We start from the raw sequence: 10,404 nt of genomic DNA, 5'->3' as shown, positions 1-10,404 counted from the left end.
TTTCTAATTTTCCAGTGCTCATTATGTAGGGCACAGTGATAAACTGGGGCATATTAAGAGTTACAGAGTGAACAACAAAAGTAATAAATCTCAATTTTAGCTTCTTGATCCATGCTATTGTAGAATCTTTTTTTCTTTTCATATTACTTATCCCTCTGGGAGGATAAGACTTTAATACTTACTTTTTCAATGAAACACGGTGTCCTAAAAGCTACAGATGAAAAATACTCATCAAAATATCACATATTCTGTGGCTGTTCCTACAGTTAAAGTATTTTAATACTTATTTAAGATTTTAAAAGTACAATTACTTGAGTAGGGAATTCCTTTGTGGTCCAGTGCTTAGGACCTGGTGCTCTGACTGATGGGGTCCTGGCCCTGGCCCTGGCTGGGGAACTAAGATTCCACAAACTGTGTGGTGTGCCAACATTTTTTTTTCAATAAATAAATAAGTAAATAAAAGAACTTTGAGTAAATGTGAAGCTTCAACTTAATATTTCAGGGTTTTTTTTATGTACACTGTAAAATCAAATCTTTATGGCACCTCACTCAATATTTCATCAAAGATTTAGTGACAGATTTGATAAAAATTATATTACTTTGAAAGGCAGAGAACAAATGACATGGTTTGTATCTTTCCCAGGTCTCCCCATTTTATAGACAGGAAAATAATACAACACAAAACTTCAAGCTCCCAGAGGTGCATGTGTGTCTGACTCTTTTCGACCCTATGGACTATAGCCCACCAGGCTCTTCTTGTTCAAAGTTATGCAGCCAGTAATGATGACTGTAGGACCAGAATCCCAGAATCTAATCTCCCAATAGTTGTTTGTTTGATTATACAAAACACCCTTTTCTGAGTGTTTTCTCAAAGATTCTGTCAGTATCTATGACTCCCCTCTGCTCATCTGATTCTAATCTTCTCAACTACCTTTCAAGAGTTTTTTGAAGGAGAATAGGTAGATTTGAAAACAAGAGGGGAAAATGGGAAGCCTGAGAAAATTAATCCCCAGATTAAAATGCTTCATAAGGGCTACTTCTCTTGAGAACCACTTCCAGCACCTTTTCTATAAATATGGCTGCATTTGATCTGTTACTTTGAAAGCTATGTTTCTTAATATTTGTGCATGTGTGTGCTAAGTCACTTCAGTCTTGTCTGACTCTGTGTGACCCTATGGACTGTAGTCTGCCAGACTCCTCTGTCCATGGAATTTTCCTGGCAAGAATACTGGAGTGAGTTGCCATTTCCTTCTCCAGGGTGTTTTCCCAACCCAGGAATCAAACCCATGTCTCCTGTGCCTCCTGCATTGGCAGGCAGGTTCTTTACCACTGGCCACCTGGCAAGCCCTCTTAATATTAAAAAATATGTATTTAATAATTATTTTTCTTTATATTTGCTACCTGACTTTATTTATATTTACATGACATCACATTTTTAACTTTAAAAATTATGTGATTAACATCATTTTGCAACAAATTCACTCAACATAGTTAGATGTGCACTATCTGGACATGTTAATGATAGAGCCTACATGATTTCCATATGTGTCTTTTAACTGTTGCTTTCTTGTTTTTCTTTCCAAGGCCTCTGTTGCTTTAAAATCCTTGTGGTCCTTTTTCTTATTAAAATTTCATTTTTTCTCTCCTTCCTTGAGCTATCATTAATCTCCCCTTCCTCGTTGCATATTAACTGGCCTACTTTCCTTTAAGGAACTTCTTCTAAAGGATCTTGACACAATTCCATCCAAGCATCTCACATGACAATAGACCTCACAGTTTTTAAAAGGCAAAGTGTCCCAAGTCTTCTAGACTGTTTTCTTCCTTTCTTTTACATTTCAAACACTTCTTTTTTAAATGAGAAATAGTGTGGGTTCCCCCCCCCCATGTTTACTTAGAAGAAAAAAAGCAGAAGGACTGAAAATAGTCCTTAGGAGTTCCTCTAGTTCAGGCTTTTATTTAGAGGCAGCACTGCTTCTACACTATGGGCATTAAAACAACTCACATCCTGTCTGACTCCTGTCTGTTAGAAGAGCCATGCTTCTCAGATACATGGCCTTCTGGATAGCTGCAGGCCAGCGTAGCCCTTCCTCTCTGACATCAAGCAGTGACTCCCCATCTTGGTTGCTGATACCCAGCAAGGTTCCCAAGAGGAGAGATAGGGCTCAGTCTAGTTCTCACATTGGGGATTAATGACCCTATGGTGCCTGTGTGATCAGACTTTCTCTGTATGATGTTCTGGCTCTTTGGTTTTGGAAGATCCTGGGAAAAGTGCAGAGGAGGAGGAAGTTTATACCATGCCTCCCTCCATGCGCTTCAACAGCAGATGCAGAGGTAGCTGTACCTTTCCGCCTTATACCTTTAGAAGATGGTCTCTTTATCCTTTCTCTTTGATATCATTGCAGATATTGGTTCTTAACTTAGATGATTTAAAAATGTATTCTAAGGAAGATGGTGAACTAAAAAAGAATTATTTATTTGGGGCCAATTCCCTGTTTTTTTTTTTTTTTTTTTTATGTTTTACTTCTTTGTTACTCTCTTTCTGTACTGAAGAGAGGAGAAATGATGCTTCAGAGCTGTTAAGGAGTGTGAGAAAAAGAGATACTAAAGTCTCTCAGTGACTTAACCCATTTATTGAGTTCCTGTTGTGCTATTATCCCCTTTAGGCTCTAAAGATCAATTAATTAGATTAATGAGTGACTGCACTGTTGTTTCCCTGGAATGTTGTAATAGGAGCTAGTGACCTGATAAGATCTACACGCTTCCACTTGGAAGGATGTTGAAGAAAAGAAGAGGTCAGCTTAGGCACAGGATAGTAATTGATTATTAACTTAAAAGGCTGAAGGGTTCATCTTGTTTAATTACCATTTTATACTTGAACTTGCTAATTATTGTATTGTACTGTACTGTATTGTACATTTTTTTCCCAAATAAGAAAAAAAGAATTGGTTTTGGTTAGTTCTTTTTTGCCCCATCCTCCTTTTCAAGCAGCAACTGATAGTTCAATTTTACACAACTAAGAGATTGCTTGTCTATCAACTTGCCATTGCTAACAATGGATTCAAACACAAACTGCCTGAACACATCTCTAACAGTATATCTGAATATTTTTGAACTGCAAATTAGAGTAAGATTTTAAATGATTTCACTAGGAGCTTCAGCACTGAGAAATCTTCTCAGTCAAACCAGGGCATGTCTGAACTATGAGAAGCTGGAATCACAGAGGAGTGAAAGGACTAGGGCGTCATTTAGTGGATGTCCTTCTGAGGTAAATTACAAGACATTAAGTGAGTCTTGGGCAGCCTCAAGTGTTAAGAATTTTGAGCATAATTCAACATTAAGGCAAAAGAGAGAAAAAAAGGAGACTTCAGGGCTGTTAAGGAGTGTGAGAAAAAGAGGAACTAAAGTCATTCAGTGAGTTAACCCATTTGTTGAGATCCTATTGTCTTCTGGGAAAGTGTCATTTGCTCCCTTAACCAGTCTTGGCAGACAAAAAAAATGTAATGGAGGCCCTTAATGTTGAGCAACACAGAAGATAAAAGGCAGTCTAATGGGAATAAATTTTCAACTCAATTTACAACATGTAGATTAAGTAATAAAGGAATATGATAACTGGGATATGTGTAAGATTATATCTTTAAAAAACTTAAAAAATATTTATTTATTCATTTGGATGCACAGGTCTTAATTGCAGCATATGGAATCTTTAGTTGCAGCATGTGGGATCTAGTTCCCTGGCCAGAGTTTGAACCCAGGCCCCCTGCATTGCAAGTACAGAGTCTTAGCCACTGAACCATCAGGAAAGTCCTTCTTAAAAAACTTTTGATAAACAAAAAATTAGATTTTAGTAAGAAAGAGGCAGGTTGTATGAAGCAATGTTTGCTTACAAAGATATTTTCACTTGAGTCACTCTTAGTATGTGTATGATTTTGATTTGAAAAAAGGCAGATAAAAATACATTAGTTTTCTTAGTCATATATGTAGTGTTTTACTGTAACACAGTATCACCACCTGAGGATAATGTGCCTTTGAGTCCAGATCAGTGATGATTTTTGCCAATGAGAAGTGGGGAAATTATTTTCTGAAAGCTGAAATAATATAGAGTGACTAATATTTTTGTATATGTAAGTTCTCACTTTCTGATTAAGCAGTGGGAAAAAGGATAACTGAAACCAACCCCTTTTTCCTGATTTATTTAAGAAATGGGCAAAATTCCCAGTTAACATTTCATGGATTGAGTTGATTTTAGCCAGTTAGTAGTTATATAGACCAGCTCTTCCCAATCTTTTCCCACAATTTGTGTGGCATGATGAGGTAGAGAATGTCATGACCAGAGGTCAAATGCACAGTGTCTCCAATCCTGAGAACAAACCTTGGATGCCCCAAGGGTTAGAGGATAAATGTGTCATCATCTATGTATTATTATCTTTTCAAGAATAAGAGCATCCAAGAATTCTTACTGAGATCATGACACGCCTAGGCGAAGTTAGATTTTTTCCAATGGACTTTCCCCTGACTTATCCTACTTGAAGCAAGGCTATATAACCCAAGTAATAAGTATAGAGCACGTTTCCTTGATGCCAAAGTTTTGGAAAGATAACTTTCTTTCCCTGAAATTCTGAAAATGACATGATATCCAATTGTTCTTGAGGTTATCGTAAACCGTTTTTTTTTAAATTATTATTATTGGAGTATAATTGATTTACAATGCTTGTCAGTTTCAGGTGTTCAGAAAAGTAAGCTTGACTGAGAAAGATAATGTCATATGATATCACTCATATGTGGAATCTAACTAAAAATTATACAAATGCAGTGATTAATCCATTTTTAAAAAGCTCTTGAAGACGTTTTAATGATCTCAATATTTGGCCAGAGTATCATAGAGAGCTCAGAAAGAATCTAGATTTGATGTTTTATTTTGTTGAGTATAAATATTACAAGGCATATGTTACTTCAGTAGTTCCCTAGGGAAAAAAATCACTCTTGGACAGTTGTTATCAGACTGACTTTCAAAAAAGTAGCACAGAAATCAGAAAGGAAAGAACAAATGTTAGAAGCAATTTTGGGGAACAGGTGGCATCTCTAGGGGTGGCCTAGTAGTAATTTGAGGGGAAAATATTTTCATATTCATCTTTCAAACGGCAAGAAGTAACTGCTAGAGGTAACATGACAGCCTGGTACATATTAATACTAATGACTCAGACTGTTCTCTGAAAGAGGCTTATTGGGTGCGGACTGTGTGGGTAAACCCAAGCAAGCAGAAATAGACATAAACACTTTTCTCTCTCTCTCTCTCTCCTTTTTTTTTTTTTTTTTTTACTTTTATTTGCATTTATTTTCTGCGGCATTTACTCCTGGGCCATCAGTTTCTTCTGGAATATCTTTTTCTTCTGTGCAACCTGCTCTTCTGGTTTAGGAACAGTCTGTTCTTTTTCAGTAAGGATTATCTCAGTGTGGCAGGGAGAGCTCATGTAGGGGTTGATCCAACCTTGAGCTCTGTAAGTCCTGCGCCATATCCTGGGGGCTTTGTTCACTTGGATGTGCTCAATGACCAGAGAATCTACATCTAAGCCCTGAAGCTCAGCATTACTCTTCTGCATTTTTGACCATGTGTAGTAAAAATTCAGCACTCTTTTTGGGCCACCGACCCTGCATCCAGCCCCGCTGTTTGGCCTGTGCACACCCACCAACTCCACCACTGTAAGGACGGAATGGCACACACTGTTTCTTTAAAGTGACATCCTTCAGATACTTGGGGGCTTTTCGGATATGCATACCCTTTATGGCCTGGGCAGTTTCACAAGTGTTCTTAAAGTGAACACGAAGATTTGAACCTCTTGATTTGCATGATTTTGTGGGATTTTCTGGGTCGAGTGAATAGCTCACCATTTTTAGGGGTCAGCTCAGGCCGCTTACCAGAAAAGGAACACTTTTCTCTTATTTAAGCTAAAATAACCAAATGTCACAAAGCCTGGTACCTGAACTGTTATTTTGTTGAACACTAGTTTTACCTGGCCCTTGGTAAACCTTGGAAGATGATAAAGAGGAGCAAAGAGAAAACAAAATGAGGATAGAAAATTTTGAATTTCAAGTTGTCCTTAGTTGTAACACAATCGATAATTCTAATAATAAATAATATCAGTGTAAACTATTTCAGGTTGAAATCAGATATGCTGTGTATGTTAAAAAAAAAAAGAGCTTTGATAACATAGGAATTATGCTTTGCTAGTAGAAGTAATAGCTCAATCACCAAATAAAAGGTAGGTCATTTTATTTTCAGCAAATCTTCTGTATAGTAAACAAGGAGTCAGTAAATATGTTTTGTTTATGTTTAACAAGAAAATTGCTGAATGGTTCCATTATTTATATTAGAAAGTAAAGCTAACAAATGAACTTTCTTGCCTCTGGGAGATTTTATAAACATCAAGTGAATTCATAATTGATTTGATTTTACAGAAGAAGTTCTTGCCTTTGGGGTTAAAAGAAAAAAAAATTAAATTTCCCTGTCAAGTACCAAGGTATAGATTTATAAAAGTTAATTGATCCTGTGAGAATAGGAGGACTAAATTACTTTATGGTTACCAATTTTATATTTTCATTGTGCCTTTTAAATGTTACTGCACAGTATAGTGGGATGAGAATTGCTTTTCTGTCAGAAAACTGGGTTTGAGTCTCCCCTTTATCCCTTTTTGACCTGACCTGACCTGAACAGTACTCTTGCCTGGAAAATCCCATGGACAGAGGAGCCTGTTTGGCTGCAGTCCACGGGGTCGCACAGAGCCGGACACGACTGAAGTGACTTAGCAGCAGACTTGAACCCAACTGTCAACAACCCTGCTGGATATTGGGGATACATAGACGATTAAGATGTGCTCCCTGACAGCCAGTGTTGTTGTTATTTAGTCTGTAAGTCGTGTTTGACTCTTTTACAACTCCATGGACTGTGGCCTGACAGACTCCAATGTCCATGGGATTTCACAAGCAAGAATACTGGAGTCGGTTGCCATTTCCTTCTCCAGGGGATTTTGCCGACCCAGGGATCAAATCTACATCTCCTGCTTGAGCAGTTGGATTCTTTACCACTGAGCTAATGCTAAAAATTCTCCAAGCAAGACTTCAACAGTACAAGAACCGTGAACTTCCAAATGTTCAAGCTGGATTTAGAAAAGGCAGAGGAACCAGAGATCAAATTGCTAACATCTGTTGAATCATTGAAAAACCAAGGGAATACCAGAAAAACATCTGCTTTATTAATTATGCCAAAGCCTTTTACTGTGTAGATCAATGCAAACTGTGGAAAATTCTTCAAGAGATGGGAATACCAGATCACCTTACCTGCCTCCTGAGAAACCTGTATGCAGGTCAAGAAGCAACAGTTAGAACTGGACATGGAACAAAAGACTGGTTCCAAGTTAGGAAAGGAGTACATCAAGGCTGTATATTGTCACCCTGCTTATTTAACTTATACACAAGAGTACATCATGTGAAATGCCAGGCTGGATGAAGCACAAGCTGGAATCAAGTTTGGGAGAGAAATATCAATAAGCTCAGATATGCAGATTACACCACCCTTATGGCAGAAAGCAAAGAAGAACTAAGGAGCCTCTTGATGAAAGTGAAAGAGGAGAGTGAAAAAGCTGGCTTAAAACTCAACATTCAGAAGACTAAGATCATGGCATCCTGTCCCATCACTTCATGGCAAATAGATGGAGAAATAATGGAAACAGTGACAGATTTTATTTTTTGGAGCTCCAAAATCACTTCAGATGGTGACTACAGCCATGAAATTAAAAGATGCTTGCTCCTTGGAAGAAAAGCTATGACCAAACTAGACAGCATTTTAAAAAGCAGAGACATTACTTTGCCAACAAAGGTCCATCTAGTCAAAGCTATGGTTTTTCCAGTAGTTATATATAGATGCGAGAGTTGGACTACAAAGAAAGCTGACTGCCGAAGAATTGATGCTTTTGAACTGTGGTGTTGGAGAAGACTCTTGAGAGTCCCTTGGACTGCAAGGGGATCTAACCAGTCCATCCTAAAGGATATCAGTCCTGGGTGTTCATTGGAAGGACTGATGCTGAGGCTGAAACTCCAATACTTTTGCCACCTGATGTGAAGAACTGACTCATTTGGAAAGACCCTGAGGCTGGGAAAGTTTGAAGGCAGGAAGAAAAGGGGACGACAGGGGGTGAGATGGTTGGATGGCATCATCGACTCAACTGACATGAATTTGAGCAAGCTCTGGGAGTTGGTGATGGACAGGGAAGCCTGGTGTGCTATAGTCCGTGGGGTGGCAAAGAGCGACTGAATTGAACTGAACCCCCAGGGAAGCCACATCCCTCTTTGACTACAGCTTTAATGAGGATGGCTCACATGTATTTTACACCTCCACCACCTCAATAGCTTGAGATTACAGGAATATATTATAAATATCTATAAACACACTGACAGACAAAATATAAGAACACTACTTGACAAAAAGAAAATAAATGTGATCAGTTAGATGGAAAAACAAGTAAAGTATGGAGTTCACCAAAGACTTATAGGATGCAGGAATGGATTATCTCTTAAGTTTATTTCAAAGTCAGAGATAATAGAAGTGATGAGTGGGAAGAAGTCAGGGGAAAATGCTGAGAGATTAAATATGAAATAGCAAGCAGGCTTTGATTGCTGTGTGCCTCACCTTCAGTCTCTAAGCAGCAAGCAATCGATAGTTGAGCCCATGAAAATCAGAGAACTAGGATATAGAACTAGAAATGCCGAACAGTGACCAAAGGCAATTAACAATCTTCAGGAGATGCAAAACAAGAAAACAAGTTACCTCTGTTGTGTCCAACTCTTTGAGACCCTCTTCCCACGAAATTATCCAGGTAAGAACACTGGAGTGAGTTGCCAAGCCCTCCTCCATGGATCTTCCCGACGCAGGGATGGAACCTGCATCTCCTGTGTTTCCCGTATTGCTGGCAGATTCTTTACCCACTGAGCGACCTGGGAAGCCCCACAAATAGGAATACTGCAATACAAAGATGACAAGAGGGAAGATATGGTCAAGATGGAGAGTAGGAAAAGCTCACCTCCTCCCACATGCACACCAAAATAACAACTATCTACAGAGAATTGTTGATGAGAACAACCTAAAGATTAGCACAACTGAAGATATAAAGAAGGAACCACAATGATATGAGTGGGTGGAGGCAAAGATGGAACCATGTACAACCCTTGAGTCTTTGTCTACTGAAATAAAACACTGATTCAAGCTTTCTTGATTGGGAAATGTGAAGATGTAGAAACAAAGAATAGCTGTTGGGCTGGAGAACTGGTAACAATTTTGACTATAATTCTGCCACATTGCAGAATCACAAAACTCACAGTTCCCTGAAACATATAAAGACCTGACACATCCCTTAATTATTTTTATAGGAAGCAGACCCCTTCCAGATGAAAACTGCTGACCATAAGAGCTGGTTGAAACCAGAAGAGGGATGATTTTTGAAATCTCACCTTGAAGCCAACCAATCTGAGAACTGTCCATGAGCTGATCACGCCCTGGGCTTGAAACTATAAAACTCACTACTTCCTCCAGCATGGCTCACAGTCTTGAGGGCATTAGCCCACAGTGACCCCTGTGTCTAGCAGAGCAGTAATTTTCTACTTCACCCTAAACCCTGTCTCTGCCTTTGTATTCAGCACCAGTGAACAGAGGCCAAGTTTCAACAGCAAAGACATGGTATAGTCAAGACCCATACCCCTGGGTGAGTGACCCACAAATGGGAGAATAATTGCAATTGCAGAGGTTCTTCCCAAGGAGGGAGGGGTTAAACCCCATACTGGGGTCCCTAGGCGGGGTGTGCTGTATGAGGAAGTCAAGCCCCTGAAACATCTGGATTCAAAGGCTAGCACGCTGTAGGAAATCTCACACACCTCTGACTCAGGCAGAGGCAAGAATTTGAAAGGAGCCTCAGACTCCTTTCAAATGCGTCAGACTCATTTGCTGATCCTGGAGAGCCTCCTGGAGAGGCAGGAGGAATCTGGGATACTCTCTGGGGACATAAACTCTGATGTCATCCATTTCAGGGGCTCATTCTACCACAAGGACCCTGCTGCTAGCAGTGCCATTTTGGACTCCTCCCTCCAGTCTCTTAGTGCCTAGGGTCTTATTCTTCCACCTGCCTATCTGCAATCATGCCAGAAGGAAACTTTTAGGACTAGCAGCTAGCTGCACGGGGACCTAGCTCTGCCTCCCAGTGGGTACAAGAGTCAAACCCACTTGCCAGGAGACCAGCACCAGCACCGAAATGACCTGCGTCCAGTCACCTGCCCACCAAGAGACCTCACCAGGCCTGGGACACCTGGAACCCCCCAAGCACCAATGCTAGCACCCACCCTGCTCCCCAGCAGGTCAGCAGT

The 10,404-nt window shown here is 39.6% G+C and overlaps 1 pseudogene; it reads right to left on the bottom strand.

Annotated features, from left to right (window-relative positions):
• Window positions 1-5,218: 5,218 nt before the first annotated feature.
• Window positions 5,219-5,899, bottom strand: LOC136150966 (large ribosomal subunit protein uL22-like; annotated as a pseudogene).
• Window positions 5,900-10,404: the final 4,505 nt, after the last annotated feature.

This window comes from Muntiacus reevesi, chromosome 19 (genome assembly GCF_963930625.1).
Source record: "Muntiacus reevesi chromosome 19, mMunRee1.1, whole genome shotgun sequence".
Taxonomy (NCBI): Eukaryota; Metazoa; Chordata; class Mammalia; order Artiodactyla; family Cervidae; genus Muntiacus; species Muntiacus reevesi.
This window is presented reverse-complemented; position numbering and strand designations above follow the sequence as displayed.